This window comes from Heterocephalus glaber, unplaced genomic scaffold, assembly GCF_053883595.1.
Source record: "Heterocephalus glaber isolate CG9 unplaced genomic scaffold, H.glaber_assembly_v1.0 deba00000331, whole genome shotgun sequence".
Classification (NCBI taxonomy): Eukaryota; Metazoa; Chordata; class Mammalia; order Rodentia; family Bathyergidae; genus Heterocephalus; species Heterocephalus glaber.
This window is the reverse complement of record NW_028258142.1, coordinates 53,288,675-53,303,123: the sequence shown is the minus strand read 5'-3', so window position 1 is coordinate 53,303,123 and position 14,449 is coordinate 53,288,675. Positions and strand designations below refer to the sequence as shown.

Below are 14,449 nucleotides of genomic sequence, written 5' to 3'. Positions count from 1 at the left end.
GAAAGAACAATGGATAAAGATGAGTAAATTATTTATACTTGCATATTTGCAAACATTTTCTCAAAAGTAAATGAAGTGAGACTGTCATTTCAAGAAAAATAACTGAAAGTGCTTGTTGCCAATAATAAAATTTGAGTCTTTAAGCAAAAATTAGAAGTTTAGAAAACTTATATACGCTGTTGTGAACTTCTTAGTTTCCTGATATGTGGAGGATTTTCTGATGATATCTGGGATGATGGTAATACAAGATGATGGTAAAATCTATTATTTTTTGATATTATCTAATGAAATATATTAGGAGTTAAAAAATCTACAAAACTCCATGAACTGCTAATCTCCAAATAATAAATACATCACGCTCAAATCATGCATAGATAAAATACTCATTTACAGCGCAAGATAAATGGACTCTATCACAATAGTAAGGATATTCATTTATATGGTTTCAGATTACATATTGTAGCCAACATTTAAGGTATGATTACTTGTTCAGTTTTGATGTAGTATTAAGAAAGAAAACTCACAATTATCTGAAAAAATGTATTAAAATATTTCTCCTTTTTCCAGCTAAATATTTATTTGAGGTTGGATTTTTTCTATACTTTAATACAATGACTTATCACAATACATAATATAGAGAGGCAGATGTGAAAATCCAATTGCCTTCCATTAAAACAAACATTAAAGAGATGTGCAAAAATATGCCAATGCCACTTTTCTTATTCATGTTTTGAGACCTAGAAATTAAAAAAAATTGTAATTTATGTTAATGCTGATTTATTATTATTATTTTAGGTATATTAGTAAATAAATATTTTAAAAGTCAGGCATGGTGGCTCACATGCCAATAATCCCTGCACTCTGAGAAGCTGAGGCAAGAGGAACACAATTTTGAGTCCAGCTTGGGCAATTTAGTGACTTAATGATGTCCTGTCATCAATAAATTAATCAATTTAGCAATCAGCGGTGGAGTAGCTCAGTGGGGATGTAGCTCAGTGTGCTCTGGGCTCAATCCCTAGTACCACACAAAAAATTTTCTTTCAAAAGTTCTGTTTTAGTTTCTAATATATTAAGCTTCCTAATTCGTTTATGTTGCTATGACAGAATACCAGAGGTGTGGAAAATTTATAAAGGAAAGAAGCTCATTTAGCTCACAGCTCAGGAGGCTGGAAATTCAGAATTAGGCTTCTGGATCTGGTGAGGGTGGAAAAGTCGAAGTGCAAATAGGCACATGTAGAATGGCTTCATTTTATAAGAACTTGGCTCTTTTAGTAACCAATCTAGTCTCTAATGAACTTCATTAGTCCCTTTGAAAGACCTAATCACTTCATAAGTCTCCCACTACCTCTCAACACCACTACATTGAGAATAAAATTTCAACATGAATTTTGAAGGGGACAAAAAATACTAAAAATTTTGGGGTCTTCAATAATTTGTAGAAGTTGTGAAGGGGTTCAGAGATCAGAAGATAGAACCACTACTCTCCGTCATATCCTCAGTTTTTGTTACACGTAGAAGTAACCCTATGATCTGGTCACCAGTCAGGTTTCTTAAATGCTAAAGGTCTAGCAGGGAGCTAAAAGGTTTCTTAAAAGTCTGCTCATGCTGTGGGAAACAAAGTTTTTCCAAACTGTTTGAACAATTCAATTTCCACAGCACAAAGCTGAAAGTCATCTTTGAATATCTCTTTCTCTTTGTATTTCTTGCTTGCTTTCAAATAGGTCTAATCTCAAGGGCAAACCTCCATTCCCAACCAGACAGATGCCTCAGGTTAAATATGTACAGGTCATCTACACAGAAAGGCAAGAATTTCACTGTCTCAGAAACATTATCTCCAGTGCGCACAAATATTTTAAGACATACTCACAACAGATTAAAATTGAAATCCTACTGTACTTACTCAGTTATGGCCTAATTGGCCTCATTCATTATGAATACTTTCTCATGTCATGAAATATTCCTGTACAGTGTGATTTGTAGAGAATGCATGTAGTCTACTGTAGGATACAGCCCAACTCATTTACTGTCTTCTGCCATCAGCAAGATTTGGGCAGTGTTATGGGATATGTCTACATGACCCACAAGGGCCTCCTGCCCTCACAGGTCGAGCTTCTGTAAGGTGAATGGATCATGGGGGCTTATAGCCCACTTGCTGTTAGGAGGTGGGGTCTGGTTGGAAGAGGGGGGGCATTGGGGGCGTGGCCCGGAAGGGTTCATCTCCTCCCCAGCTCCTCCCTTCGTTCTCTGCTTCCCGGATGTTGTGAAGTGAGCAGCTCCCCTCGGCCATGCCATCCTTCCTTGGAGCCAGCTGACTATGAACTAAAATTTGAGCCAAAGTAAACCTCTCCTCCTTTAAGTTGTAGGTGTCCTAGGAATGAGGAAAGGGACTAAGACACCGGGGAATGTCAGTGTTTTGGGGAGCAGTTTGAAATCTATGGCAGACCCCAACTGTGATGGCCTGGGATACAGCAGTGACTTTGGGTTGTGTAGGGTGGGACACAGTCACATATTAAAGTGGACAACTGAATGGGAGAGAAGAGAGAGATCTGAACTATAATGTATTTTTAAAAGCATAGAAATGAAGGACTTCTGGTAAGTGTTCAGTGGATAGCAGAGCATTTTTCGTTCTTTTTTATTTTGAAATAGTAAAACTGTTAATAAGTAGAATATGCATAGAGCTTGCATGTAAACACCTTCATTTGTATGTATTCATGACTTCTTTCCACAAACTAGTCACAAGCATTATAAAAATAGTAATAGTAATAATAATAATAAAATAATAATGACAGTAGGTAACTAGATGGTCAACTCAGCTTTATCTAGAATTTAACAATCTTACAGTTTCTTCCTGGAAAATTGAAAATATAACATGAGAGACTGGATTTTCCTTTGCAATTTTCAGTGTTAAGACAATTACAGTTATTCCAGATTCCTTGTGTCAAAATTTATGATCTTAAATTTTCATTAAGATTTTATGGGATCTGTTCCTGGTGTGACCACTGGCAATGCCTGGAGCAGATTATTTATGAGCCACCAGAATTCAGGCTGCCTTATCTAATCCACATTATTTCCCAGAGGCCTCACCTCTAAACAGCAAGACCTCTTAAAACCTCACAATAGGGATTGAATTTCAACACATGAACATGTGAGGAACACACTCAAACCATATCCAAGCTAGAGCACATTTATTCATTTTTTAAAGGATCAATCATTTGGTTCCTAAAGTACATTTCAGATTCTGCGCTGAACACTGACTGTGCAGAAACGTGATAATATCTTCCTTTTGTTCACTCAATTTAAGCCATTCATTTATGCATAAAGTTGCTACCATTATGGTTTTAAATAGTTATGTTTTAGATCTGAAAGGATAACTAAATCCCTTACCATGATAATTTTATAGGAACAAACAGAGGTCCAGTGGAGAAAATGACTTCCCCAAATTAGACTAAAGTTGGTTGTGATGAGGTCCCTCAACCCCAGCCCAGAGCTTTGTCTAATTCAGTGTGGTCCTTCCTTTTCTCCAGTGCATTCTCCATACACAGCCAAAGAATCATCCTGAGGCACTGCTTAGCGCACATCACTGTCCTACTCAGAAACTCCCAGTGTGTCTCTGTGGACCAGTGAATAAAGCCCCATGTCCTTAGCCCAGTAGTGCTGCTCAACTATCCCTTCAAGCTATGTTTCTTCACCCTAAGTCCTGCCCACACTCTCGTCCACTTGGGAAACCCTCTGCTACCAGAAGCCACTGTGTTCTTCATTTTAAACCCACCATTGCATATGCTGCTTTCTCTCTGCCTTTCAAAATCTTCTCTCCCTATTCTTCACCTTAGCAGGAACTCAATTCAAGCTTTAAAATGTAGCTTGAATGCCATTTCTATAATAGATTATTCTTGAATTTCTCCATGCATGGATGTATTTCTTATTCGTTTAAATTGATTTAAAATTAATTTAAAATTTCTTTCATGTTATTATATGAAATTTATCACAGTCTGAGTTTTTTACATTTATATTTTTCCTTCTGAATTTTATGATCTTTGGTGTAGGATTTTTAAAAATATGCTTATCTCCTATAGAGTTTGTATATTTTTAGGAGGAGCTAAATAAATCTTTTGAAATTTAATCAAATGTAATGAGAAATATAAAAAATTGGCACAAGCAAAGCTAGAATAATGCATATTACATTTAAGAAAGTTTAATATCTTCATTTTCTCTGAGTGTGTGTCACTAAATTATTCAGAAAAGACATGACTCACTGTAGGAAAGATCACCTAAAAGCAATTTTAGCTTGCAATTTTAGGGAATATGAAAAAGCTTTCAAACATTCTTATGAAGGGTGAATGGTAGAGAGTTGCCTTACATAGGCGAATTTTCGTTTAACTCTTATAAGTAAGTGACAGACTGGGTGTCTTGGATCGCCTCTGTCAGCTTCTGTGGGTCCTGGGCAAAGTAGCCTTTTAGCTCCCTGATGAAGGACACCAGAGTCTCATGTGGTCACCGGCCTCAGCAAAGTTGAAGGTGGTGAGAGACGGGTGAAGGCTCCACTTTGTCCTCATTCATCTCCATGTCGTGTCCTTAATTCTGTGTCCCAGAATTGACTAGGAAGAAGAGGGATTAAAAATCGAGATCATAAAATATGGGCATGTACTACTCATGAAGCTGAGCATTTCAAGTCCCTAAATTCTGCTGTGACTTTCCCTTGTAGATGTAGCCCATTTATCTCATCTGAAGAGGATTTTTCCATTTATGTCTCTAGATATCTGGAGAACATGTGTGGCAATAGATTTAAGAATATGGGATTAGGCTGTAAGGAACATAAAGTTAGATAAGACTAAAATAGCTCAATGATAGATTATTAGGAGTAAAATCTTCCATAAAGGAGTGATTCTGTGAAATCAGGGTGCCATGAGTGGCCAGCAGGTGCTCCTGGGGAATGGCAATGATTCCATACTGTAGCAGGAATCTGGGTGAGGATGGCGTGGGTAGTGCTTTCTATCATGGACAGGTTTGGGACTCAGCAGAGCTGAGCTGGATCTGCCTCAGTGAACAGAAGTATGTTTCTGAGACCGTGTATGCCCTGCACTTCTGCACTGTGGTCAGTTTGTTCATTAGCCCATTGAGGTTGCAGTGAGGTAGGGGCTTCTCTAGCCTTTTAAAGACTTTCTCCTACATCTTATGTGCATTTGACTCCCAGAAATCATCTACATGATGGAATTTTGAGGCCTAAAATTGACAGAAGACTGTCACAGGTGCCTGTTTATCCTGGGATTCCTTCAGCTCACTTTAGTAGGCTGTGGTTTGTTGTTGATCTTACTCATTTTATGCATAGTTCCTGCCTTGCATCCACTGCCGGTCCTATCTAGCATCACATGTGCAAAGAACAGCCACTCTTACTCTCTTTAAGAGGTATGTGCAGTGTTATAAATCCAAATCCCTTTAAAAATTCCTCATTCTATTCCATTTCTACTGGTTCTTCTTTTCTGATCAAACAAATTGATAGCATGCAGGGGATCCATCCTAAGGAGCAGGAGTGAAGAACATGAACAGTGAAGCCAAGAAGGAAAAAGAGAAAGAGAACAGATTTAAGGATTACCTAGCTGATTGTCATGAAAAGTGTTTAACTGCTCAATACTGAAGGAATTTCAGAGGAGCTGGAGAAACCCAGAATCTCAGGAAAGAGAAGAATTTATCTGCCAGCCTGTGTTTTCTTTGGTCAGAAGGGAACACTCATTTGGGGTGTTAGTGTCCCCATGGGTATTAAGAAGGAAGCCCTGGAGAAAGACCACAGGTTTGTGCACCAGGGGAGGTGCTGATGGATTGAATCTGCATGTAGGTGGAGGCCATGCAGAGCTGCTTGCTGCAATAGCAGCTAGAAAAGGACATATGAAAGACTGAGAAGATCTAGGAGGTGCCTGTGAGGTGTCTGACAGTGTCCACGCTGCACCCCCCGGAGTTATATCCTCCCATAGTACAATAAAATCCTCCATCCCAGGAGACAGAAAGTTGCCTCCATTCTCCCCAAGAGGGAAGTCATAAGTCCAATCAATCACAGAGTCTCTTTCAAAGCCACAAATTTAAAAGAGCAGGACAAGAAGTTTCCCTGAGCTGTCCCAAGGTTGTAAATGATGCTCGTCATCTCCCTCCTTCACTCCCCACTCTAGATCTCTTCATCTTTAAGCTGATGCCTTCACTGATATAGATTACTTGTCTGATATTGTGACGCAGATTGTCATCTTTCAGAGATTTGAGACATTTAGTTACTTTATACTTTTTGGACTGTGGTTGCAACAATTATTTGTTTTTTATTTTCAAGGGGCATAAAGCTCTCAGACACATCCAAGGAATCCACCGGGTTGTAGATGTCCTCCCTTCCTCCTCCTGAGTCTTAGTGGGCAGTAGTATCTTTAGTTCCTTGTGATGATCATAGTCAAATTCCTTTATTTGACATATTGGGTAAGGCTTCTCCAAAGGACTGGATTCATGCACTCACGGGCATTGAGAGTCCCCTGCTTTGCAGTCTGCAAGTTGGACACCTGGGAAATATGATAGTGTGGTTCCAGGCTAGGTCCAAGTGTCTGAGGACCAGGAGAAGTAACTGCATAGGTTCTACTCTGAGTCTGAAGGTATGAGTACTAGAGGGAAAAAAGAGTCTGAGGGCTGGAGAAGACTGATGTTCCAGCTCAGGAGTCAGAAACATAATTCTCCTTTTGTTCTATTCATTCTCTCCCTGGCTTGAGTGATGGTCATGCATAAAAGAGCGGGCAATTTACTTTACTCAGTCAGCTGGTTCACATGTTAATATTTTCTGGAAATATCTTTATTGAACACCCAGAAGTAACATTTAAGCAGTTATCTGAGCACTTTGTGGTCTAGCCCAGAAAGATGTATAAAATTAACCATCACACTGGTAGAGCAACTCCTCTTTTTGTGCCTTTTTCCTCCACTGGTATGAAAGGTTCAAGTGTCCAGAAACTTACTGGGACTTTCTAGCATCTCATAGATAAAATTTGCCTTTTTATTTTATCTTAGGCTTAGAAAAAGAGAGAGAGAGATCCTTCTACTACCCAGAGTCTTGTGTTGAGGATAACAGGAACACAGCCCTGTTATTCAGTGTACACGATATATCCTGAAGGCTAGTGTCCCAATCCATGAAGATATTTTTATGCTGGTACCTTAGATGAGTTTGTAATAGACCATTGTGTCTTTTGTTAGCTGATTCTGAGTCAAGCAGTGTTTGATCATTCCAGTGGATTCCTTGGTTTGTGCACATTGTCATACCTCACTTGCTATAAAATTAATCCCTTGATAGATAGTGTTGGGTGGGATACATATTGATAGTTCTGCAGTTTGAATGGCTTGGCTAGTGGTGCTGATTGTCGCACCAAAGGGAAACTATTTGGAATAGGTATAAATTTCCAGTAGGACAAATTGCTGTTCCCTCTAGGGTGATAAGAGTTCCAATGCTATCAACTGATACCAGGTAACTGTCTGGTCCATGCTGCAAGTAAGCAGCAGATACAGCAGTAGAAGTAGCTAGATCTGTGTATTAGTCAACTCTCTGTCACTTAATTATTAGCAAAAAGGTTTATGGTGGCTCATGGTTCTGGAGGTTCTAGTCCAAGATCAAGTGGCCTCATTTCTTTGGGTCTCCTGTAAGGGCAGGACACTGTGGCAGTAGTGTGTGATGGAGCAAACCTCTTACTTCATGAGCCAGATAGCAAAAGAAAGTCATTCTTTTGGGTCCCACAATCTCCTTCAAGGGTACACACATCTCTTGCTATGGTTTAGATCAAGAACATCCCCAAAGGCTTCATGGACTCATGGGTGGAGCTTTTGAAAGATGATTAAATCATGGGGGCTTATAGCTGACTTGCTGTTGGGAGCTAGGTTGGTCAGAAGAAGTGGATCACAGTGGGTGTGATCCTGAATGACATAGCTCCTTCCCTGGCTCATTATTTCTTTCTTTGCTTCCTGATGGCTATGATATAAGAACTTTTCTCCACCCAGGCCCTTCCACCATGCATCTTCTACCTGGAGCTGGATCACCATGCAAGGACTGACACTTCTGAAATTGTAAGCCAAACTGAGTTCCTGCTATTTTAAATTATAGATGTTGGGGATTGTGTCTCAGCAACGGAAAGTGCCTGGGACATCTCTAATATAAGAACCTCCTGCTGGTCCCTTTAAAGATTCCCGGCCCTCCCAATAGTGCCACTCTGGAGATCAAGGCTTTAACATGTGGACCTTTAGGGGACACTCATACAAACTACAACAATCTGTGTTATTGGATCTGTGCATTGCCTCCATTTCTGTTACTGTGGCCACTCTGTTCATGGGTCCATTGCACCAGAGGGATGCAGAGCTGGGGGATAAACAAACAGCCTTCCTGACCATGTGGTTATTGAGAGCTTTCCTTGGGGTGGATGCTCTTGATACTCAAAGATCTGCACTCTTTGTGCTCATTGCCATAGATCCATTCACGTACTTCTTCCACTGCTTTTTTCCCTTAATTTTTCAACCTTATTTTTATAAGCCTTAAAAACCCCAAAAAAACCACACACTGGTTTTTGCCCAGGGACTGTCACATATCTGTTTCTCAGAATACTTTCCCTCTGCATGACAACCAAATGCATTTTCTCACAGCTTTGGTTTCATCTAGGAATTCCCTGCACCACTTTCCTTTAGAGCCACTCTCGGGAGGCTGTAATGAGGCTGCAGTATATTGTTGACTAAAGCCAACATATCACATTAACTTATCTGTGAACCAGGCCTTGGTAGTTTCCACCTCTCTCAATTTTTCTTAGGGAACCCCCCTTCAAACCAAATGTCCAAGTTGATGGAGAGTTATTTATGCAGTAGAGTCAGGTGACACTGGTATACCAGCCACTTATTAATCATCTACTGAAGTAGCTTACATGTTCTGGAACAGCAGCTGTACATATGATATTTCTGTTGTAGGATAGATTACTGCTGTGCACAGGTGACCTCATGATTTGGTAGTAATACTTCTTTCTTAATGGGAAGCTCTAATTGTAGAGGGACTTGATACCCTATGGTTAGGTACAATTTTAATTAGATACCTGATGAGGCAAGCAGCTTGCTCTGCCATGTGTTTCCATCTTGTACTGCTTGCCACATGCCCCAAAGCAATGAGCCAACTGACCATGGACTGAAACCTCCACAACTGTGAGCCAAAATAAGCTTTCTCTCTTTTCAAATTGATTACCCTAGGTATTTTGTACAGTGATGGAAAGCTGACTTATACACTTGGTCAAATGATCAAGTAGCACAGTGGTTTACATTTCAGCCTGAACTAGATGCAGTCTTCTCTTGGTCTGGACTTCAAATGCGTTTGCCACCTTTTTTTTTTTTTTTTTTTTTTTTGAGTTAACATAGGTTAGACCAGTTCTCCCATGTGCAGTATTTACTATCTCTAAAATCCAATGAGGCCCTCCAAGAACCAAGTCTCTTCCTTGGTGGTAGCAGATGCAAAGTTCAACAACTCATCATTTACCATAGGAGGAATGCCTTGTACCTTCCAGACACCCTTCACTGATATGGCAGACTCCTGAATGTTCAAGGGCTCTCTCTCACTCTTTGGCTATCTTTGGTGTATCTTCCTGGGTTATCTGGGGCATATTCCATTTCCTGTTCTACAGGGCAAATTAACTTGGTGTTATCCACATTGTGAGCCAGTGTGATGTCTTTCAGAATGTTAAGTTAGTCAAGATCCCTATGGACCATACTTCAACAAAAGACAGCAGAATTTACATAACCCTGGAGCAAGACAGTGAATAGTCTCTCTTCACTGTGAAGCTGATCTGTGTTTGATCTTTGCTGTTGCTGAACAAATCCACAAACCTGCTGTCAGAGATTGTGTTCATCTGTTGTACAAAGACTCTAGGTCTGGCCAACTGACACATGGTTCAGAATAGGGGTATGATTGGGAGCATCACTGTGGCATCATCGAAGTCTGAGGCCCACTCTAAAGCCATTCCTGGGGTGCAGTAGGGCTGCTGATTCAGCTCTGTGGCTAGGGGTGAAAGTAGTTTTGGTGGATTCCACCTGGCTTTTCCTGTTACAATGGCCTTAACATCATGTCTAATGGGACCAGTGTGAGAATTCTGCCAACCCTAAGACACAGCAGGAGTGGCAGTGCTGGGAAAAGATAGCAGTGACTTCTGAGAATCTATCCTGGCTGCTTCCAAGGTCACTCATGTTGTGGGTGATGCCTTTGTGGTTTACTCTGCAGAGGAGCCACCAACAAGCACACAGATCTTTATGACCAAGGGAGCATTAGGCCAATGTTCCACCTCTTCTCCCAAAGCTGCCCTGTGTAGGATACTGAGAGGAAGTCCACTTATGAGACAATGGGGCTTGGTGATAGTGCATAGAAACATGCAGAGTAAACAATAACATATAGTTCATGTTTGCCAAGTGGATGAATGGAAAATAAGAAACTGAAGGATTTTATAGACTTCATGAAAGTTGAGTTAGTGGAGCATTATGGGCTTGTCTATTGCCATGAGTATGAAGTATTAGTCATGTTGAGTCTTGTTAAGTTTAATGGCAAGGAGTGTACTGAGGTTCAGCAGATTATATGAGCAAGTGAGCATGGCAGAATCTCTACAGGCAAGAAATGCCTAGAAGGCTACAAAAATGTGACTGATACCTGTCACATGAGCTTCATGCCAGAAATGAATATGGCTTTTCAAGAATTCAGCAACCTAGAGCTTTCGATCTGGATGAAACACTGACCAACAGTGGGAACTGAGAATTTTGTTCTCAGGACCACCCTTGCTCATTTCAATTCTGGGCAAGTTCCACGGCCTCATTCCTAAGTTAGACAAGTTAGTCCTTTTGGTCAACACAGAGGGCACTTTTGAAGTTTTTTGTAATCTTTTCTGCTATAGAACAAATCTATCACTGTTGTCCATAATGTAGTATTTAAGAAGTTTTTCTTTTCTTTTAGTTTGCAGTACTAGGGTTTGAACTCAGGGCCTTTACACCAAGCTACGTTCCCAACTCTTTTTAAAAAAATTTTGAGACAAGATTGTGTTTCATCTCTAATTTGCCCCGGGCTCAAACTTGCGATTCTCCTGCCTCAGCCTCCCCTGCCTCAGCCTCCCGGAAAGCTGGGATTACAGGCATGTACCACCACACCTAGATGAAAAAATCAGCTTTAAATATATTCTGTCAGAATAGCTCTTATGTAATCTTTTTTAGTCTAGCATTCACTGATATGTTATGAAAGAGGAAGAAACCCAGAGCTCTGTTCATTCAAGCAACCAGCATAACTTACTAAGTCTTTGGCTGTGGGAAGCCAGCGTAGGAAGGAGGCTGGATGAACTCCTGTGATCCCCTGACTCAGGAGGGTGAGGTAGGTGGATGACATTGCCACCAAATAAGGAAAAATCAAGTTTGGTCATGATGGGTTAGAAGGGCCAATGTGACATTCAGGGAAGCAAGATTTTGGGAATCTGAGTCAAAGTCATGGACATGCTGTCTAGAAAGAGATTTGGGCACCATCAACCTAAAGGTGGAGTGACAGTAGAGAGAATGGAAGAGATTCTCCAGGCAGAGTGGGTGAGGCAAGCTGAGTGAGGTCACTGGTGCAGGATCATGAGAAATTCCTTAAAGAGAGAGGAGAAAATGACATTGCAGGCAGTCTAAGTGGCATGGAGAAAATAGGGGAAATGATAAGAGGTGTGTTCAGAAAATGTACTAATTCCATTTGGTTGGATAAGAGTGGGTTTTATGTATGGATTGGATCATTGGGCTGGGAAGTGGTTCTACTTTTGAGAGCTTAGAGGCCAGGCAGTAGGAAGCTTTGCAAAAGGTCCATGGTGGGAGGTGAATAATGTCACAGGATGTCTATTTTCAAAGTATGCAGAATGCATTATAGGGAGAAATTATGTATGAATGAAGTATTGTTCACCCTTAGAAAGGAAGGAAATTCTGACACATGCTACAACATTTACGAACCCTGTGAACATCATGCTAAATAAAATAACTCAGATAGAAGGACGAATACTCTATGAATCCACTTATATGAGATACTTAAGGTAGCCAAATTCATAGAGACAGAAAGTAGGACAATGGTTGCCATGGACTGTGGGAGGAGAACAAGTGGAGCCATTGTTGAATGGGTTCAGGATTTCAATTTTTCAAGATGAAAAGTGTTTGTGGATGGTGCTGTAGTTGGGATCTTAGTTGTCCTCCAATGGTCTACATGTGAGGGTCGTAGTTCCCAGCTTGGTGTGATCAGGAGATGGTGGGAACTTTAAGAGTAGAACTTCGTGGGAGGCTTGGAGCCGTCCTCGGACCTCACCTCCTTCCTCTTCTGCTCTGGTTTGCAGCCTGGCCATGAGGTGAGCTGTTTTGCTATGAACTGCTGCTGTGACCTGCTGGCTTACCATGGGCCCCAAAGCAGTGGGACCAATCAGTCATGGATAGAAACCTCCAAAACTGTGAACCAAAACAGCTCTTGTCCTTTTAGAAGCTGACTATCTCAGGTATTTGTTGTAGCAGTGAGAAGCCGACTCACACATATGGATGGCAGTGATGGTTACATAACAGTTTGACTGTACTTAATGCCACTGACTTCTATGCTTACCAATGGCAAGGTGATAATTTTTATGTTATGTGTATTTTATGAAAATTAAAAATAAAAAAGGAAGAAGAAGGGAAAATGAGGATTTTCAAAGCTTAAAAAAAAACAGCACAGCTTATTTTCAGGGATTATCTCCAATAGTTCAGGTGAGAGCTGATGTGCCTAGAATTGAGTAGGCATCAGCAGAACTATTAGCAGAACCATATGAAAGGGCTGTGTTTGTGTGTCAGAGCTGGTCAAACATTAGCCATGTCATATGGTTCGATCTAATAGAAAGGCAAGGGGAGACAAATTCTTTAATGAAGTCCAAGAAAATGTGCATTCTTACCATTTAAGTTAAATTGCAAAATATTTCCTGGGGCAATTGCTCTCAAACTAATAACCCAAATAGCAAATATTTTCCATTTTCAATCATCTTAAGTCAATTTGAAAACAGCTTTTTATTTTTTATTGGAGAAACTCATATTCTCTTCACTTTTTTCAGTGTGAAGTTGAGTTGCCAAAATTGCCTTTAGTACACATTTGTCTTTTGTGTTCAAACGGGAACGTTGCCATTTCCCCATTTCATTCTGAAAGTTTAAAAAAGTCTGGGCATTGCCCAGCACTGTCCCCATAACTCACTTCATCATTTCAGCACTGATTCTTGCAGTTGGCAGACATCAGATGACAACTTTCTGCTTCAGTACTGGTCAAAATCCCACAGAGGACTTTGGTACCAATACTCACTGACCCATCTCTGAATTGAAAGTCTTTAACTTTTCAACAAAATAGAAGAATGAAAAGATCAGGCTTTATTTATCACACATAAATGACCAGGACTTTAAGAAAAAAACATGCACACATAGTGAGGCTCAGACTTTGCTGTATTTAGGAATCACTCTGGGGAGTACTGTATTTTAAAAGGAAATTTCTAAGTAGGTTTCATAGTGATTTTGATTCAGTACATTTGAGTGGATTCCAGGATTCTGTTTTTAACAAAAATTAACCTAATTGCAATATAAATAGTCCATGCATTATTTTTTGAAGAACTGATACATTACATCAGGCGTTATTTTTTCCTAAGGATAATTAAAATCAACCTAATAATATTATTAAGTTGATATTCTTGCATTCTGAGTACGTGTCCATTGATAATATATCTGAAAAGCATGTTTTAAACTTTGGAAATATTTTGAGCCAATGAATGGATGAAATAATGTCCTATGTAATTTACCACAGGTTTTCTGCCATCTTTGGACAAGGCCCATGGTGATCCCTTCTTGTGCAGGCTGTTTCTGAGAGTTAAAATGGGAAGAGGAAGAGGAAAGGTAGTGGAATGCCACAGGCAAGGCTGAAGCCAGCTTGATAATGGCAGAAATAAAGGTAGGAAGGTATTCATAAGCCAAATAAGGGAATTTTCAGAGAAAAAGGTGAAATAGGCAATGTTCAGAGTAGAGACATGGGCACCCTCTAAACAGGAAGAGATTCTGAGAGAAGGATGTAGAATAGCAGTGTGAAGGTAGAAATGGGAGCCAGTGTCTGTTGCCAAACCCTGAGAAGCCAAGAGCACAGGAGCAAAGCTCATCTCTGCCAAGGGGGTGGGAGGAATGTTGTTACCAGAGCATTGGTGGCTAAAACAGAAAGATGCCGAAGAAAGGTACTGCAGTTTTCCCACTGACTTTGTCAGCGGTCAAAAGGCTTCCTCAAACAGTGACATGTTGTGGGGCATCCTACTGGATATTACACAGAAGGGCCAAAAGCATTCTGGGTAAGGAAGAAACTCAGACACCAACACACCATGCAAATACAGTATTACACAATTACACAATGCAAATGCAGTCATGAAAGTGTTCAGTTACC

General features: G+C 40.3%; 1 long non-coding RNA gene across 2 annotated transcripts in view; it reads left to right on the top strand.

Moving 5' to 3' along the window:
• The window catches only part of LOC110350820 (uncharacterized), a 35,510-nt gene that overhangs the window by 12,221 nt on the left and 8,840 nt on the right, over positions 1-14,449 (top strand). For both annotated transcript variants that reach the window (XR_015444219.1, XR_015444218.1), the window contains exons 3-5: positions 8,005-8,070; positions 12,357-12,512; positions 13,829-13,972. This is a non-coding gene — a long non-coding RNA (uncharacterized LOC110350820). The remainder of the gene's footprint in view (positions 1-8,004; positions 8,071-12,356; positions 12,513-13,828; positions 13,973-14,449) is intronic.